The sequence below is a fragment of the Entelurus aequoreus genome, linkage group LG01 (assembly GCF_033978785.1).
Source record: "Entelurus aequoreus isolate RoL-2023_Sb linkage group LG01, RoL_Eaeq_v1.1, whole genome shotgun sequence".
NCBI lineage: Eukaryota > Metazoa > Chordata > Actinopteri > Syngnathiformes > Syngnathidae > Entelurus > Entelurus aequoreus.
In genome coordinates, this window is record NC_084731.1 from 89,052,124 (window position 1) to 89,072,123 (window position 20,000).

The following is a 20,000-nucleotide window of genomic DNA, read 5'->3' on the forward strand; positions in this document are numbered from 1 at the left end:
AGGTGCGCGTTGGCATTGGTCTGGGAGGTCATGCATCATTCAAAGCTGCTTTTAAAATAAAAAGCTGCTTGACGCCCGAGCCCCCCGAAGAAGGTGAGTCATTTTAGCGCCGCTCGCCTGTGTGGTCCTGTCGTCATTTCAAAATAGCAGAAGTGCGAAAGAATGAATGGATGAAAGAACACGGCAGAGCAAAACTGGGACACGAAGAAGAAAAGGGAGAATAAATCACAAAGGCAAGAGGACAACAACAGCCTCTTGATTGGAAAATCAGCAGGAGGTTCTCTCGCTCTCTTATCTTGAATTCTCTAGCTTTCATTATTCCCGTCACTCTCCTTTGTACGTCATGGTGCACACAGCCCTGCTCTGTTATCTTTCGACTCGCATGCGTTCTGTGCATGGATCCCATCTCCTCCCCAAATGATCAAATATAAAAAGGGCCACCAATATGCGGACCACCACCTTGCTGCATCAGGTTGATGCAGACAGCATCCTTACACACCATGGACAAAGCAGCCGCTAAAGCAGAGCAGACTAGAAAGGTTAGGCAGGGTTAGCGCTTAGGCACTGAGTAGAGTGCAGACCTCTGCTAAGGCAGAACGATCCTAATTTAGATAAGGGAATCCAAACCATTCTCAGGAATCACTGAGAACCGGTTCTCAAAAAAGAACCAGTTTTTGATTCCCTTCCCTCCTCATACTCAACTCCTTCAAAATGACTACATCATGTTATCAAAAGTTTAAATCCAAAATTTAATGGGTACTTTGACAGCCAAGGTTTGGCGCAAAACGGCATACGGTGAAACCCGTTCATGCTGACACCACTCGGACGGGCTGGCTGGTTCCTGATGACCAATTAAAAATTTTGGTTGACTCAGATCTTTTCATGTAGTCGTTCACATTACCCCCAAAAATTGAGACTTCTATGCATGTTTGATGTGAACGGAAAGTGTTCGCAATGCGCAAATGACGTCACACTTGATGCATTTTTTACGGAAGTAAACATGGCTCCACATCTAGTGGGGAGCCAGATGTGCAAAAACATCAAATATCCCGTCCCTGTAGTTCATTCAACCAAACATGGGCCGAAAAGGACCCGCAAGTCACTGCACTCCGCTCACACCCACATCCAACAGTCCTGGCACATTTGTGGCAGTTTTAAGGATTTTGTTCAACTTTTTCTTAACCAAATTATTTGGTGCACGAAAGTGGTTCTCATACGTTTTTTCACCAAGTAACACCTCTTATAGACTTGGCTCTCCAAGTACCACCATAATGACCAACATTAAAATACAGTAGCGTAGTAGGCCTAAATATTTATGAAAAACAAGGCAGAGGTTTTATTTAACAATTATATCTAATCGTTTTGGCCACTGTAGCATTACACACAATTTGAACAGTAAGACTGTGTTTGAATATTTGATAGTGATTATTTTGACGTACCACTAGATGGAGCCATACCAGCACCACCAGAGAGGTGTATAAAGAGAGTATGGCCAACTAAACAACAGGCGCCATGACTGCTACCAAGGACATGTGCGGCTGTGCCCGGACGCATGCAATTGCTGTCGTTTTGACATTAGTTTTTCTGACAAAATAAACCAAAATAATATGTCTAAATATTGTTCTAAACATACTCCAGCTCATATACTTACAATAAAACATGCTTTTATTTCTTGAAAGTATAATTTTGTGACCGTATTTGACGCACTCTGCTGCTGCATTACTGCAGTATTTCGGGACCAGCAAGTACTCTAACACGCACCCGATGGCGCAATAAACATAAAAAAATACACAAAAAACAACTTATTACCCTCATTTTGCCAACATCTTCATTAGTTTTGAACAACAATCACGGAGAATGTATGACTTTTGTGTGAATTATGTCAACTGTGGTGTCTGCCTCTAATGTATTTGTTATACTTGTTTCCCCATATTTCTGCACAATAACTTAGATATGGTAACCACTGGCGAGAAGTAGAGAATATGGAGTGATTTTTGGTCTAGAACATATTTTGATTTATTCATTATTGACATCTTGCCACGTTATGTTGTATATTTTTTATGAGATTTCCAGTTAATTTGCTTATCTCTTATCACACCCAAAATGTGGTTTATTTTACTCATTCTCCGTCTATTTGTATTTGTGTTTGACTTTTTCTTCTGCTGCTACCGAACAACATTATTTAAGTTTTACCGAGATTCAAAGATAGTCTGTTTTTGTCAAGCTATGGGTTAAATCAGGGGTCACCAACCTTTTTGAAACCAAGAGCTACTTCTTGGGTACTGATTAATGCGAAGGGCTACCAGTTTGATACACACTTAAATAAATTGCCAGAAATAGCCAATTTGCTCAATTTACCTTTAACTCTATGTTATTATTAATAATTAATATTTACACTTAATTGAACGGTTTAAAAGAGGAGAAAACACGAAAAAAAATGACAATTAAATTTTGAAACATAGTTTATCTTCAATTTCGACTCTTTAAAATTCAAAATTCAACCGAAAAAAAGAAGAGAAAAACTAGCTAATTCGAATCTTTTTGAAAAAATTAAAAAAAGAATTTATGGAACATCATTAGTAATTTTTCCTGATTAAGATTACTTTTAGAATTTTGATGACATATTTTGAATAGGTTAAAATCCAATCTACACTTTGTTAGACTATATAACAAATTGGACCAAGCTATATTTCTAACAAAGACAAATCATTATTTCTTCTAGATTTTCCAGAACAACATTTTTAAAAGAAATTCAAAAGACTTTGAAATAAGATTTAAATTTGATTCTACAGATTTTCTAGATTTGCCAGAATATTTTTTTTGAATTTTAATCATAATAAGTTTAAAGAAATATTTCACAAATATTCTTCGTCGAAAAAACAGAAGCTAAAATGAAGAATTAAATTAAAATGTATTTATTATTCTTTACAATAAAAAAAAAAAATTACTTGAACATTGATTTAAATTGTCAGGAAAGAAGAGGAAGGAATTTAAAAGGTAAAAAGGTATATGTGTTTAAAAATCCTAAAATCATTTTTAAGGTTGTATTTTTTCTCTAAAATTGTCTTTCTGAAAGTTATAAGAAGCAAAGTAAAAAAATTAATGAATTTATTTAAACAAGTGAAGACCAAGTCTTTAAAATATTTTCTTGGATTTTCAAATTCTATTTGAGTTTTGTCTCTCTTAGAATTAAAAATGTCGGGCAAAGCGAGACCAGCTTGCTAGTAAATAAATAAAATTTAAAAAATAGAGGCAGCTCACTGGTAAGTGCTGCTATTTGAGCTATTTTTAGAACAGGCCAGCGGGCTACTCATCTGGTCCTTACGGGCTACCTGGTGCCCGCGGGCACCGCGTTGGTGACCCCTGGGTTAAATGTATTAATTTTGTCTGTTATAATTTGTATTAGCTTCTGTGTGTTCTCTGTGTCGTGTTTTTACCTGGCACAAGACATTGTAGTTGGGGGCTCTCCATTGTTTGACAGCGAACCTTCACTTCCCATACTTGTCTTCTTTCCGGGTTGTGGGGAATTGATGTAAAAGCTTTCCACAATTCTTGTGGGTGGAGCACCCTAATGCTGCACAATAGGGCATTTTTACACGTCGAAAAACTAACGTGGAAGCGCTGCAAACACATAGCATTCGCTCATAGTTAGTAGCAATCAAGGCGCCCTGTCGTCCCATGAGTGCCTTTTGAACAATAATTGAGGAGATTGCCTGAAACAGAGTTGGCCACGCTCTCTTTTTTCACAATTTGTGAATCAAAGACGTATGAGTTTAAGAAGGAAGAGGGCAATAAGTTTGGCTTTCGATGTGCGTGGGACTTTGACATCTGCTCTGAGGAATGTGTGGGCGAGCAGTCAAAGTAGCAGTGGGACATTGACGCGAGTTCTAAAACATCCTCTTTTCTGCTGTTTTTTCCTCATTCATCAACTATTTTTTTTCGTGACCGTCTATTTTAGTGAAGAATTATGATGTATGTCCTTTCGGTCATAACCCCAAAGCTCATGACCAGAGGTGAGGATGGGAATGCAGATCGACCGGTAAATTGAGAGCTTTGCCTTCCGGCTCAGCTCCTTGTTCACCACAACGGATCGATACAGCGTTCACAATACTGAAGACGCCGCACCGATCCGCCTGTCGATCTCACGATCCACTCTTGAACAAAACTCCTAGATACTTGAACTCCTCCACTTGGGGCAAGATCTCCTCTCCAACTTGGAGATGGCACTCCACCCTTTCATGGGCGAGAACCATGGACTGACTTAAACGTGTGGACAATGCTGAAGAAACAAGTCCATGTCAGAAAACCAACACATTTAGCTGAACTGCACCAATTTTGTCAAGAGGAGTGGTCAAAAATTCAACCAGAAGCTTGCCAGAAGCTTGTGGATGGCTACCAAAAGCGCCTTATTGCAGTGAAACTTGCCAAGGGACATGTAACCAAATATTAACATTGCTGTATGTATACTTTTGACCCATCAGATTTGGCCACATTTTCAGTAGACCCATAATAAATTCATAAAAGAACCAAACTTCATGAATGTTTTTTGTGACCAACAAGTATGTGCTCCAATCACTCCATCACAAAAAAATAAGAGTTTTAGAAGTTATTGGAAACTCAAGACAGCCATGACATTATGTCCTTCACAAGTGTATGTAAACTTTTGACCATGACTGTATATAAATAAATACAAAGTAGCGTATAGTTCCAATTTCTATCTGTCAGTAGATTTGATTTGGAAGTGCTATAAACAACAACATGGCTGGCGGGGAGAAGGCGCAGTGGAAGTGGAGCCACGTAAGTAACATTGCCCACAAAACGGCAGATTCTGAAGAGACAGTCAGAAAGCAGCTTGAAGATGGTCTGTAAAACATAATCTGTGCAACATGTTGACCAAAGAACCACCAAAAAAATTAGAACATGACTCCTTTAAGACTTAATGAATTGTTCTACATCGACGGGTTGTCGACATAAGCGGGTTCCACAGCAGAAGATTATTTTGCATATGGACAAAAACAAACCAAACATTCAATGATCACAACATGAGCTCACATAAAATAAACATGGAGATTACTGTTTGTGGCAAGGATGAGCGGCATTCAGAAACAAACTGAACAGAAAGCAGCGAGCTGACGTTTGTGGCACCATCAACCCGAGCAAGCGTTGAATGACAGAAAGGTCACCAGTTCTCCCCGAGAGATGTGACTGTGCGGCCTGATAGGGCAAAGACAGACTGGCGGATCGACTGCCCGTGGCCAGAATCATGCTGATGACGTAAAACGTCTCTGCAGTGGCTAAACGGCTGACATGAAGCTCTACTGAAACGCAGCATGCATACCTTTCTTTCTTAGAGACAATAATGGTTGATTAGAAATTCAATGAAATTGTTAAATATATTCTTGAAGTAAGTCGACTATTTGTCGATTCCGTTTGGAGGAACCTATTACCCTTGCAAATGTATCATCGGACATTGAACCCCCGTTTGATCTCCATATGGTTCCCCTTTAGCAACGGTAATGACTAATGGTAATCCCTACGCTGGTTCACCTACAACTATATGGTTCACTTGTTACGATTATTTCCTCTAGATCAGAGTGCCCAAATTTGGCCCGCCAAGTTGTTTGGGTGGCTTTCCAAATGTAATACATATTCATACTGACCGCGAGGCTAATTAGGTGCCATATATCGAACATGACGATCTACACTACCTATTAAGGGGCTAAACGTCTTGCTTTTGATGGCGGTACGCATACAATTGTTGTGTTATTTCCGCAGCACCTAGATCATTAAGACTTTGGCCCTAGGAGGCAAAAAGTTTGGGCACCACTGCTCTAGATAATCAAGTTGTCTTCTCGGTGACCTCACTAAACCATCCAATCTCTGCCATGTTTGTTTATCTAAGTGTTTTAGCCTTTTTGAGGTTGAAAAATCCACAAAAAAAGATCTCTTTATTTGTGGGGATCACCATGAGCTGTGACAGCCCTACTACAAGTTACTAAATTTAAAGAAAGAGTCTTCTAACATATAACAATCATTTTCTGTGTTTACATTTTTGAATTTTCGTATACAGTGGAACCTCAATTTGCGAACCCCTCTATTTGGGAAATTTAGATTTACGCACTTTTAGATAGAGTCAAATGTGCCTGCGTGTGTAACGTCTCTGCATACAAACGCTTTATTCATTCATTTTGTGCAGGGAAAAATCAGGGTGCAACATTTTTGGAAAGGCGGAGCCCTCCACGTCACTTGCTGCGCAGTACACTACTAGTCACTTCTCAGCGCTTCAGTGTGTGTGCCTTTGGTAAATGTTGTCCATTTTGCTAACTCAAAATGAGTCCCAAAAAGACAACGGACCAGCGTAGATAGGAGGAGAGAATCGCTGTGGAGTTTTAAAAAAAATGACTATTTGCGAGGAGTACATTAATGATGCTCACAAGTATGGAAGCATCGACAAAAATGCCTTAATACAACAGCAAGTTTTAATTGTGACGAGACCAGACTTTTCTGGAAAAAGATGCCAAAGCAGACCTTTTTCACAGCGAAGAAGAACGCATACGTCTCTTCGCGCACACACACACACACACACACACACTTCATAATAACATCATCAGAACCTGATAGATTTGTTGCTAGTTGTTTTTAAGAAAAAGGTCATTAAACGTCTGCAAACACTTGAAAAAATCTCAACAAAGTACATTGTACAAAAAGCAGCAACAATTGAAAGTATGGCAAAATGATTAGGAAAACATATATATATATATATATATATATATATATATATATATATATATATATATATATATATATATATATATATATATATATATATATATATATATGTATATATATATATATATGTCAATGCTAATTAATAATAACATTTGTTTTTAAATGTATATATACATTTTTTGAGCCTTTTTAAAGAAAATTATATCATCATAGCAAATTACTAAATGGTGTCATGGTCACCACGCTCATAACCACGCCCCCACTGCTATACAAACTCTGTTCTGTATATAGATTTAAAGCTACCAAAAAGTAGATGGTTTAAAAGGGGACTGACATGTGGAAAGAAGGAAAACAGCGTTTGAGAATACAATAGGAACGACAACATGAACATTTACTGGAATTTCAGGATATTAGGATTGTTTGGTCTGTTCTCTACTGTGTGACATTTCAGTTTGCTGATTACTTGATATGCTTGATCAGCAACAAAAATAGGAGCTTTGCAGAGCCAGAAATGGAGTAATGTATCATTCAGACCCTCTTGTTTAAAAATGCCGAGACTCTCTCTCAGCTATTTGAAGTTCAGCCCCACGTGTTGGCACATGTACTGTATGTGTGTGTGTTTGTGTGTGTACGTCTCAGTTTGTGGGTGTGTTTGTTTCCAGTCATTATCACAGCACTAATTACCCAGGGGGATTTTGGGTAAACAAATTGTTCCACAGAAAAGGAAGCCAGTGGTGAAGTGGGGAAAAAAAGGAGTGGAGGCGAGACAAAAGGAGTGTAAACCGCTGTTGGAAACAGCTAAGTCATTTTTGTGAAACACTTCTAAAAAACAATCTGGCTGCAATTTGTTGGCGGAGGTAAGAAAGGCAACAAAACTTGAAGGTCAACGGCCTCCTTGATGGTGAGAACACACGTTGGTTACTTTAACGAGTGCCAGCATTTGCCGTCTAAGTGCTGGACCGACAGCTCTCTGAAAGAAAACGCCCGCCCACGTACTTTGATTTGTGCCAGGATGACACGCGCACACAGACACACACCTGAAGATGTCCTGACGGGGGTTTAAAAAAACAAAAAACATTCAGTATAGCAAAGAAATGTGGAAGAAGAAGGGAAAAAATGCAATTAGAAAGGGCTGAATAGTAAATGGAAGGACAGATGCTGTGGTGATGACGCAAAACATTCACACACTGACAGTATGACCGGATTGGATTGTTACCTCATGTCATGTTTTTAAATGCCCTGGTTTTGTTTGTGTGTTATGTGTAAATATATTTTAAATAGCCTGTTTTGTCTTTGATCAGTGACCGTTACTAAAAAAATTGTGGTGACGATCCACTTCCCCGATGAGCAGGTGATTTAGAATGGAAGAAGACTCGGGTCTTACACCAGATTATTGATGGATGTTTTAACAAAAAGGGTAACTGCACTTTTTTGGGAATTTTGCCTTCCGTTCACAATCATTATGTAAGACATAATCTATTCGTTTTTAATGCATTTTTACTCATAAATAACTGTAAAAAAAAAAAAAAAAGTCTGTTTACAGCGGAGCCAATGCATAGTCCTCTATTCCGCCCATAAAACCCAATAAATTACCATCCAAAAACTGCCAACAGTAATCCATTCAAATTTCCTGACTTGAATATTAACCAAGTACTAGTGATATTGTTATTATAAGCGCGGACGCATTCAAACTATTTATATCGGCGCCGTAAACACAAGCTTGTGTGCCTATATTGACATCACTGAGTGGTAAGCTGCTTCCTCACTTTGGGAAGTTTATTGTAGTTCATAAATCATGCAACTCACCTGGATAGTATAAGGACGAGGGCGTATTCCGACAAGTTGGTACGCTTTGACAGCCAATTTTGTAATGGCGAGAACAACAAGAGAAGACGCTTTGGTCCACCCTCATTTTCTTCGCGAAAACGATGAGTCATTCTTCATCTAAACGGGACTATAACAGGATTTATAAGTCGGCATCCTAATGACAGCAGACATTGTATAATAAATGATTATGTTTGTTGTCTCTCCTTGTGGTCTACATAACATGCAGTGGTGGTTCTTTGGTCAAAATGTTGCATAGATTATGTTTTACAGACCGTCTTTAAGCCGCTTTCTGACCGTCTCTCCAGGATGCGTCGTTTTGTGGGCGGTCTTATTTACGTGCCTCCAGTTCGACTGCATCTTCAGCCATGTTGTAGTTTATAGCGCTACCATATTGAGTGTACTGACAGATGTTAGTTCGAACTATATGCTTATTTGTATTAAAAATGGCAACAGCGGCGGATGAATGTGCACGTACGAGCCAGTCTGCCCCACAATAAGAGGATAGATAAAGAAAGAACTTATTGACTACAGCGTTGGACTTTAATGGCGGACATGCATAAAGCACTTTGAGTGAATCCCTATAATATATGGAGATCTTCGCTGATGTCACACATTGGGATCATTACTAGGCAAGGCAAGGCAACTTTATTTGTATAGCGCTTTTCATACACAAGGCAGACTCAAAGTGCTTCACAGACAACAAAGTGAAATGAAAGAAAATAAAAGCAAAATTAAAATGCAGACAATAAAAATAAAAACAGTGCAGACGTTAAAAGTTAAAAGATTAAAAGATTTAGCTGAAAGCTAAGGTGAACATAAAAGTCTTCAGTCTAGTTTTAAAAGTAGTGAGAGTTGGGGAGAGTCTGACATCTTCAGGAAGTTTATTCCAGCTATGTGTTGCATAGTGACTGAATGATGATCTCCCTTGATTTGAGTTTACTCTTGGAACCGCTAACAGATTGGTCTATTACTAGGGCTGCAACAACTAATCGATTAAATTGATTAAAATCGATTATAAAAATAGTTGGCGATTAATTTAGTCATCGATTCGTTGGATCTATGCTATGCGCATGGGCTGCGGCTACGTCTCATGAGGTGGCAGTAAGCCAGCCAATGATGTGTCAGTGCAGCTCACGTGACGACGCCGTCTCCTTTGCCTGGAAACATTCGAAAAATGGCGGAGGAAAGCAGTACCGATAGTTCAGCGGAGAAACATCTGAAGGTTATTGCTTCAATGGAGAAAAGTATACGACCTAAGTCGTCAAAAGTGTCGCAACACCTTACTTCAAAGAAGACAGTTTCCTGCAAAATGTGCAGCATGGACAGCGGAGAAACATCTGGAGGTTATTGCTTCAATGGAGAAAAGTGTACAACCTAAGTCGTCAAAAGTTTCTGAACACTTTACTTGACTTCAAAGAAGACAGTTTCCTGCAAAATGTGCAGCATGGACAGCGGAGAAACATCTGGAGGTTATTGCTTCAATGGAGAAAAGTGTACGACCTAAGTCGTCAAAAGTGTCGGAACACTTTACTTGACTTCAAAGAAGACAGTTTCCTGCAAAATGTGCAGCATGGACCTCGCCTGGCCAGGAAGTACAACATTGCTTCGGGAGCACCTGAAGAGGAGACATGTGGGAGCCATGGATGAAGGGAAGAGCTCACAGTACATAACTTTTTAAGTCCATAGTCCGGGTACATTGATTCGTTGTGACCGTCTTTGTGTGTTTTTAATCTTTTGTTAACGAGGAGATTTTTTGAAGGAAGCACAGCAGTAACTGTTGTGTATTAACTTTCAGAGTGTTCGGAACTTTTTGGAGAGTGCGACGACTTCATTTTCTGTGTTGTTTTGAGTCGCAACAGGCGTTCATGAGTTCAGCACGGCAGCTCTTTTTTCTGAGTAACGTTAACGTGATCCCTTTGTTGCAACGCGGGGCTGATAATGTGTCTCTGGCAGATTTGACTCCGTTTTGAGAGAGAAAACGCACGGTTACCAATTTGGAAATAAACGTAACGGACAGAAATACCTCAGGTTGTTTTCATAATGGATCAATGTAGCCGGGCCCAATAAAGCTATATAAATATATTTAGATTTGAATGGGGCAGCACGGTGGCACAGGGGTTAGTGCATGTGCCTCACGATACGAAGGTCCTGAGTAGTCCTGGGTTCAATCCCGGGCTCGGGGTCTTTCTGTGTGGAGTTTGCATGTTCTACCCGTGACTGTGTGGGTTCCCTCCGGGTACTCCGGCTTCCTCCGACCTCCAAAGACATGCACCTGGGGATAGGTTGATTGGCAACACTAAATTGGCCCTAGTGTGTGAATGTGAGTGTGAATGTTGTCTGTCTATCTGTGTTGGCCCTGTGATGAGGTGGCGACTTGTCCAGGGTGTACCCCGCCTTCCGCCCGAATGCAGCTGAGATAGGCTCCAGCACCCCCCTGGAATATTTCATGCTATTATTCAGAGGCAGCCTAAAATGAATCCTTTATTATTCACAACAGAAACGTGTACAATATCTGATCCAGTTTTTTTTTAATGTGATGGCGTATTTGCCTTTTACGTCAGAAATTATTAATTAAACCAACTAGGTATGTATTGAGTTACATGTAAATGATGCTACTATGTACGTTCATTCTATGGTTTCTCTAATTTCAGAAAGAAACAACCCAGCATTAGCGACTTTGTACAAAGGAAGGTGTGCACACCACAGCAAGCGTCTGCATTGAATATGTTGCTAACTGACATGAGGCCACTATCAATGGTGGAGGATGAAGGTTTCAGACAAATGATTCACGTCCTCAACCCTGGTTACACTCATCCCTAGAGGACCCATTTTACCAAAGTGATGGAGAGGAAGTACGAGCAGACATTCCAAGCAGTGTAGACTGACATAAAAGCCACCCAGAGCAAAATTGCTCTCACTACTGATGTAGCCACGGAAGCCTACCTTGGCAATACATGCTATTACACTGGAGACGAATGGAACATGAAGTCAATCTGCCTTACGACCATGCCACTAGAGGAAAGACATTCAGCATCCAACATTGCAGAATGGTTGGAATAGGTAGTAGCCAGGTTTGAAATTCCCCCAAGCAAAATTATTGCTATTGTGCAATGGTGCACTTTATAAAAAAAAAACATTCTTGTAACATTTGCCTTGTTTTATTTGGCAAGTTGAAAGAACATGGTGCCAGTATGCTGTTTTTTTTAAAAATAAAATACTGGAAAGGATAGAAATGTAGTTTGTATCTTTTATCCGATTATTAATCGAAGTGATAATTGACAGATTAATCGATTATCAAATTAGTTGTTAGTTGCAGCCCTAATCATTAGTTAAATAAGTTATCAAATGTTTTTTTTTCCCCCACTATTTTCCGCGCGCAGGAGCACAAATAAGATCCCTTTATTATAAGTGAAGCAGGAAAAAGAGGTGATTTAAAAAAAGAAGCGGAATCTGCTCTAGGGTGAAAAAGATGGATGGAAGTCAGACACTGATATGATGTTGTCTGGCCTCGGTCTGACTCACTTAAGCCGGCATGACGGAACACACTTCCTTTTCTCATTTTGGACAAACATCCAGATTCGGGGGAAAACATGATGTGCCCGTACATGTGAAATGCCTCCCGTGCACGGATAAGACTTTTTTTTTTTTTTTTAAACTCTACTTCACCTTGTGCACACACCAAACTCAGCCGTACTTTGCCCGGCATGGGCAGTCATTATCAGGCAGCAGCTCATTGCACATTGAGCCATCTGTTGGTCACACCCTTACACACACACACACACACACACACACACACACACACACACACACACACACACACACACACACACACACACACACACACACACACACACACACACACACACACACACACACACACACACACACACACACACACACACACACACACACACACACACACACACACACACACACACACACACACACACACACACACACACACACACACACACACACGTTTGAAATCTGGGATTCATAGTAAAGTCTGACCGCACAAAGCAGCACTTCATGAACACACTGCAGGAAGAGACTAAAGCATTTAATTGAGAAGCAACAGACTCCATCATTTAAGTAATCCATTATTTAAATAGATACTATTAAAGATATAGATTATATATATATATTATACCGTCAGTCTACCCCAGGGCAGCTGTGTCTACGAAAGTAGTTTACCACCACCAGGTGTGAATGAATGATGGGTTTTTAACATGTAAAGCCACTTTAGGTACTTAGAAAAGCGCTATATAAATCCCAGGTATTATTATTATATTACCTTGACGAGACAATATAAATTAGGCTCTGACAGTGAAATTGGTAAATCACATTTGTACCAGTTTGACATCATATTACACGTAGTCTATCGCCACACTTGTATTATGTTCCAAAGAGAAGGGTGACTAAGAGTGTATGTAAAATGGCATTTGTTCATTTTATTTTTGCAATGGAAGTGGCAAACCTGTGCTCACAAAACTGAGTCAAGCCATACTTCTTTGTAAAGTACTGCAAAGAGTTTCCTTGATTGCAAAAAAAAAGCAGACAAAATATAAGATAAAAAGATTTTACGAAAACAAATCTAAAAACAAGTGAAATTATCTGTCCATGCAGCTAGTTAATTTTACTTAAGACATCCTGAATTAAGATTTTTATATCTAGAAATTAGCAATACTTTTAAGATAAAAACAAGTATTTTATTCTGAAAACAATCATTATTCAATTGGCAATTTTTAAATTAAGCATCTTCCGGATGTTGCAGAATTTTTAAACAAGATTTTCTATGTGGGGAAAACCAAAATATCTTATTTGATAGTTCATGCTAACTGCACATTTTTTTGGAATGTTGCCTATATCGTTCACAATCATTATGAAAGACATGATGGATGGATTAAAAAAAAAAAAAGCATTTTAAATATTAAATACACCTAAATAAAAGTCTGCTTACAGCGGAGCCAAACGGAGCTATACTATTCTGCCCATAAAATCCGATACATAACCATTCAAAAAGCACCAACAATACTCCATTTACATTTTGTGACTTGAATATTAACCAAGCATTAGTGATAATGTTATTATGAACGCTAACGCTATTTAGAGCGGCACCGTGATCACTTCCGGGTGTCCCTTTGTTTACATCATCGAGTGGTCTGCTGCTTTCCCGCTTCCCTGCTTCCTGTAAGTTTATTCGAGATCATAAATCATGCATCTCACCTGAAAAATAGATGGCTGAGGATATAATCAGACAAGTTTGACAGACGTTTCGGACCTGGAACTGGTGAGAACGACACAAAAAGCGCTTGTATAATGATTGTGAACGATAGGCAACATTTAAAAAAAGTGCAGTTCCCCTTTAAAACTAGGGACATTTCTAGAAACAACATTTTAAATCTTGGCAAGTGGCAAAAAATGTGCAGTTTAATGAGCGTCTCTTTGGCAGCACAGTGACAAGGCGGCAACTTGTTGCAGCCAATTAAATGTCCAGCGCTGACATCATTATGAATCAGAGGCTGGACGTTGATGCATAGCTGATTGCAAATGCACACTGTGAAGTGTTGAATTGTGATCTCACACACACCACTTTAGAGGAGATTTCTAATCAAAGTACATGTGTGTAAGTGAAGGGGGGCTCTACTTCTATTATTTAAAATAAACTCTCATGCATTTGTTGGAAAACCAGTAGAGCGACACAGAGCTTTCCTTGTGATCCTCATTACCATCTTGTCATTTTCCTACCATTTTCTTTCCTGCCTTTCCACCATTCTATACACTATTATGCAAAAATGACGAAACCAATTTACACAAAACTTAATATTACCTGGTCCAGCCCGTTACCCTAATGTGAACTTGGGTGCGCCAAATGAGAGTGGGAGATCATTAGGCATCAAGCTAAAAACAACTACTGGACAACTTGATGTCCAGCGAAATTGATTTAGAGTTCATCGACTATATTTCACAACATTTGAGTCAACTACTGTGTTTTCTGGACTATAGAGCGCACCGGTTTATAAGCCGCACCCACTAAACTGTAGAAGAAAAAAACATTTTCTATATATTAGCCGCAAATACATTTGTTGTGAAATAAGTTATTTACAAAGAAATTTTTTTGTAAATGATTATTTACATACCTAAATTGTTTCCAAATGGTGCCTGTAACACGGCAGTAAAACGGGTGATCAAACAAAACATAAGTCAGCTAGCTTTCCAATCAGCTAAACAGACTCAATAACTCCACGGTCACGTCTTGGTGAATTAATAGAGAAATTTGTGAAATTGAAATAATCAGAAAAAGAATGTCATTATACAGGTAATACTACTAAAACTCATAAACACGATAGCATATTAGCTAATGCTAACAATGCTGGCTTGATTACATTAAGATAGCAGTACTAATGCATGAAAACACTCCTACAGACATCACACATGGAACGGTTTAGTAAGTATGAAAAGTTTTAGTTATACTGCAAAACTTACAAATGTTGCTTGGAGTGATGATTGAACAATCCATACAAGTAGCTATGGACGACTAGAAGACAAAACGGCACTTGTTCTTCCGGTTCAAAGCATTAAGCAGAAGGAAATACTGTAGACGCTCACCCTGCAGCACCTACGGTGAGCGAACCTGTCCAAAAGATGGCGCCATAGCACAAACGACAACACACATGTTCAGTGTCTTTGCTTGTGTGTTATTGAAAACTATTTGCGTTATGGCTGTTAGTGAAGAAAAATTCATAAATTAGCTGCACCATTTTAAAGGCAGCAGGGTACAAAGTGTAGGAAAAAAGTTGCGGCCTATAGTCCAGAATTTACAGTAGTTACAGTATATTTAGTCGACTTTGATAGTATAAAATATATGGCATTTTTTAAGTTTTCTTGAAAGCATTTCCTTATTTAGGCTGCCTGCAAAGAGTTTGTTTAGAAATAACATGAGCTTATGGCCAGGATCGATGCAGTTAGTCCTTTTTTGGTCCACAAGTCAATAAACTTCAATAAATACAAGAGTTTGGCGCCGATATTTTCCATTCTTATGTATATTGGTCCTTTTTTTTAATTTTTATCGTATCATCAGCAGATACAATATATACACATATTGTCACGGCGGGGTTTTTGCAGCTTACTGCGAGGTTTGTTCTCCCAGGATGCAAACGGACTAATCCGGACAAGGCGTGCAGGTAAAAACATGATTTAATTCTCAAAACTAAAAAAGGTACAAAAACGGAAAACAAGGCAAAAACACAACACGCTGATCGCACTGGGAGTTAAAGTAAATACTTAGCATAGACTATGGACATAGAGAACTTATGAAACTGTGGCATGAAATAAACACGACTTACGTAGTCCAGGCATGAGACAAACGATAACACCAGGACGACTGACTGGCAAAGGCAGGCTTAAATAATGTCTCTAGATTGGAAACAGGTGCGCGTCCCGAACACCAGAGACAGGTGAAAATCATAAGTCGCCATGGTAACTAAAACAAACAAGGGTGCACAAAAACAGGAACTAATAGAGTCTAAAACTAACAGAACATAACAAAAACATGATCCGGACCACGGATCATGACACATATGATACCAGTATTTAGTATTTTAAAAAAATTATAATTAGTGAAGTTACATGAGAAAAGTTCCCTTTTTGCTTAAGCCCAATTAAAAAAAAAAAATCATTTAAGAAGAAAAATTACTGTCATTGTCATTAATTCTACCCAAATGTTTTGATATCTGACAGGGCATTTTTTTTTTGTGAGAATTCTTCTTCAGTCTGCTCAGCTGCTTTCACCGTGGCTCAGCCGCCCTTTTCGCTCCTTCTAATGCAGTGCTGATAGTCTACGGTATGTCGCCACGGTATTAGGGCCACGGTACGATATTGTTTTGGTATAGTGAGTAAATTAAATGGCAGGAATGTTTAGGCTAAACACTGATTTTGGTGCAAATAATAGTGCAGGAAAAATCACTGTTACAAGCAAATATTTAAAAAAAACATCTTATAATTGAATGCCTTTAAAGTCACAATACAAACATCGAGTAGAAAAAGTGTGAAACAATGTACAGTTTAGCGTCCTTGGACTTTTACTTTCTACACAGTGATGGGCAGTAACAAGCTCCATGTAGCTAAGCTATGTAGTTTAACTACACTTTACAGTAGCTTGGCGGTAGCTTAGCTACTTTTTTAACGAGAAGCTTTTCCTGTAGTTTAGCTACTTTTAGACGCAGCGAGGTAGCTTACATCAAAGCTACAAGCTACACAGAGAGAAAATGGACTGTAAATCCAGGCAAAAAAACAAATATGGAGAAAATACAATGACCTGAATGAATGAGAACATCCATACATGCGGAGAAAATCCATGATGATTGGTTGGTGTTCGTATGATGAGTCACAATTGGCTAAGGTTAGGGTGAAACATTACGGACTGGCCAATCAGAGGCAAGATAAGGCGGGTCATCGAAACTAGTAAAATCATAACAGTCACGCACTCATGTCACATGACGACGAGGGAGTCGGCGACAGAGGCACGCTTCAAGCTGACGACTCAAAAAGAAAAAAAAAACATACTTGAAAATGTCAGAGATTCTCTCCCGCAGATCAGAATTTTTCTTTAGTGATGAAAACGACGTGCAGGAAACCCACAATAATGCGCGTGCTTAGCCATATTAAGACAAATGTATGCATTTTTAAAAAAAAACAATGTCCAAAACCTTAGTTTGTAGTTGTTTACTTTTTAAACCCAAATCAGAACTGCTCTCTTCATCTAAGACGTCCAACACAAATTTAGGAAAACACATTGAGGTGAGTTGAGTTCATGAAAAGTTTAACCGCACATAACCATTCCCAAAGGTTCCCAAACAACACACAAGTAATTGGTTGTTTTTTTTCTCAAGATATATAGATAGATGCTGTTTTTTTACCTTAGGTAGAGAAAATGAAAACTAAATAAACTAAATAAATACATACAATGGGGTGTGGGGACCCCTGGTAAAACCCTGATGTCAAACCATGTTAAACCCAGATTTCGATCTAACAAAGGTTTTAACTCATTCTCCTTCTATGCCACATCCATATGGAATGCACTCCCAACAGGTGTAAAACAAAGTGCATCTCTATCCTCCTTCAAAACCGCACTAAAAGAACACCTCCAGGCAACTACAACCCTAGACTAACACCTTCCCCCCACCACATCCCACCTCCCCGGATTGTAATTAATCAAATGTATATACTTCTTCTTATGCTTTCTGAGCTCACTATGTTCACTGCTCGCTGTACATATCCTACCAAGTCAGACCTACACTGTTTCAATGTCCATTTCTCAGATTATATTATTGTTGATGACTAAAGTGCTGATATCAACCAAACCTAACCCCCGTGCCCCAACCCCCTCCACATCCCACCCCCCGGATTGTAAATAATGTAAATAATTCAATGTATATACTCTGATGATTAACTTGTGTGATGACTGTATTATGCTGATAGTATATATTTATACCATGAATTGATTGACATGGACCCCGACTTAAACAAGTTGAAAAACTTAATCGAGTGTTACCATTTAGTGGTCAATTGTACGGAATATGTACTGTACTGTGCAATCTACTAATAAAGTCTCAAATGGTAAGGTGTCCCCAGCTAAATGACAGATAGTTAATAGTAATGGACCCTTATTGGGTCCATTTGTACACTCTCAATTACATTAACATTGATATTATACATGTGGGCCTATAGATAGAAATGCCGTTAAATGTAGCTTTGATGTAGCAAGCTACTTTTGCCGTGTAGCTTGTACTGTAGCTAGCTACAATTCTCCGGGGATAGCTTCCCCTGTAGCTTAGCTACATTTAATCGAGAGTAACTTGTATATTAGCTTACTACGTTTTCTAAGTAGCTTGCCCATCACTGCCTCTACAGTGGACATGTTTTTATATCAGTTTGGAAAATGCAGTTTATACAAACTGTTAACTCACAATTTAACTTTTAATAATGTAAATACCTCACTAATTGACGTTTAGACTCGCTGGCTTCAAATATATTATACTTCCGCGCGGTGCGCCTGGCCCTTTTGCCAGTCTGTTGTGGCTTGGCACGCTGGAGACGAACACGGCGCGCTTTATTACCTCTGCTAAAGAGGTGATGTTTTCACCAGTGTTTGTTTGTGTGTTTGCTAGTGTTACAGTCCCCGTTTTGTGGTCTAGTCAACAAGGGGCGCGTAGCATAAAAGATGGACGCTTTGAACTTACTTGTTCTTGAGCGGTGTATTAAAAAAATGTTAGTATAAATTAACGTGTTGCTGTCAGCGAGTTGGGAGCACGGTGACCAGCTGGGCCGGCAATCCGAGAGAGAATCTCTGTCCACGTAGCGGAAAAATAGTTTACTTTCAAACCAGCCAACGCAAAAGCGCCAGAACAAAACTACACTCACCAAGTTTCCGTTTGATATCGTCATATGTCACGGCATTATTGTAAATATTTTGAAACCTAGTAAATATCCCATTTGTTAGTACATTTATTTATTATATACAAAAATAGGATATTTCTTGTTATATAAGTAAAGAAGAGCAGGCAGCAGCTTACACATTTTCATTCTTTCTATAACATCCAGGAAAAAAATTATGTCAGTTATCTTAATACAAATGCCTGAACTATAAGCTACGTGAAGGAGCCCAGAATTGTTTTTATCGAAATGTTCACAATATTTCAGGGTTGCTCACGTGGAAACCTTACAATGTGTTTGTGGAGGTCTTGCTCCTCCGGGTTCTCTGGACCACCAATGACGGACATGACAGCCGTGTTCATCTTTGTGAACAATGATTTATTTTTCAAAAAGTGGTCCTTGTGCTTTTCAGCCATGTTAAAGTCTCTCTCGCTCTCGCTCGTTCTCCACCATCAACCACCTCCTCTCCTTCCCGACTGCTGACTTTAACAGAGCGACAGGTGATCAGACAAACACTCACAGCTGTGTCATCTACGCAACTGTCACTAATCTCGAAGCCGATCCTGACACACCCCGCTTCGCTGCAGGTCCGCAGGCCACGCCCTCCCACAGTGTTTCATCCATAAACTTCTATAAAATTGTATAAAATTGAGTTTATTGCGAGTTATTGTGATGTAGAGAAATCTCATATCTTTACCAATTTCTCCAGGAGATTTCCCAAATCTCAATTCACGCTAACGTGCAATTTAATTTTTAAATGATGACTTTTTAAATTGTACTTAACTGCATCAAAAACAAATGCTGCCATTTTCTTCAAGGACTCACGAAGCACTGTCAACAACATGACAACTGACACTTTCGCCTCGCTCTTTTCATCCCTCAGCGAGCCCTGGTTCTACCTGCTGATGGCCGACGCCAGCAACTGGGTTTGCTAGCCATTGTTCATCAGCTCACGGGAGGAGTGATCGCATAAATTCATTGACTTTTCTTTTGACTTGTCTCTAATCCGT

The 20,000-nt window shown here is 39.1% G+C and overlaps 1 protein-coding gene across 3 annotated transcripts in view; it reads right to left on the bottom strand.

Annotated features, from left to right (window-relative positions):
- Nucleotides 1-20,000, bottom strand: part of LOC133658645 (fibroblast growth factor 14-like) — a 163,707-nt gene that overhangs the window by 24,963 nt on the left and 118,744 nt on the right. The window lies entirely within an intron of this gene.